Genomic DNA, 1080 nt, shown 5'->3' on the forward strand with positions numbered 1-1080 from the left:
GGTGGGGTGCTCAGCAAGGGGCTGGGGTGGGGGTGATGCCCCCAGCACTTCCCTGTCCGTCTCTCCATCCAGCTGCAGGGTTTGGAAAAGCCGGAGCCGACCACCAACCCCACCTTTGATTTTTTGATTTGCTACAGCTCTCCTATCCCATGCTGACACGAATCAAACCAAGCCCCAAAGCTTCTCCCCATCTTAAAAGACTCTCACGCAGCAGGAAAAACATTGAAAAGCAGCCAGAGTGGGGAAAAGAAAGTTTCTCTCCAAGCAGCTCTATTTTATCACTGCCTCGTTCTCCTTCTAAAGGGCTTCCAACCAAAGTTTATTCAGCACCAACTCGTCCAAGCCCTGTGCCAGAATTGATCCCGCACACTTCCCTTCTTGCCTGCTGCGAGGGCATTGGCTTTTAAACCATCTTCTGGAGAAACAGCATTAAAGAAGAGGAAGACAGTATTGATTTCTGCATCCTTCTGATGGACCCACATCTTCCTTTTTAAGTGCACAGGCATTTCTCTGACTATAAATCTCCCCGGCCATTAAAGTATCACAGAATCTTTTCTCCTTAAAAAAATAGTATGGAGGAATGGGGTTTTTTATTTCCTTGAGGCTGTGAAAGAGAGCGCAGAAAAAGCACCTTGCTTCAAACCCCATTTTACAGGGAAGACTCCCCACCTCTGCCACTGGGTGATATCTCTGCAGGGTTTGTGTCTGTAACCAGGTTTTATCACTTTTGCCCGACACGGGATGGGGTTGCAGCACTGATGGCTTTGGAAAGCCTTGCATACAGGATGAGGTTGTAACAGTCCAAGAGTTTGTATCAGTAATAGGATCAGAGCTTGCAGAAAAATGTCATTTTTGGAAAGTCTGGGTACTAAACTTCATACTTCATCGTTTCAAATGGCGTGGAGCAAACCGAGCAGGGAGTGCATCAGCAGCGTGTGGTCCCCGCTGCGGGGTACGAACCCCAGGGAGGACAGTCCTGGCAGGGGACGGAGCTGAGCCCCCTCTGCTGAGACAGCCCTGCTCCCTGGGGACAGCAGTGACACCCTGGGGACCTGCACCCTGAATTTCTGCAGTTCAGCC

The sequence above is a fragment of the Cariama cristata genome, unplaced genomic scaffold, assembly GCF_000690535.1.
Source record: "Cariama cristata isolate BGI_N322 unplaced genomic scaffold, ASM69053v1 scaffold1396, whole genome shotgun sequence".
Taxonomy (NCBI): Eukaryota; Metazoa; Chordata; class Aves; order Cariamiformes; family Cariamidae; genus Cariama; species Cariama cristata.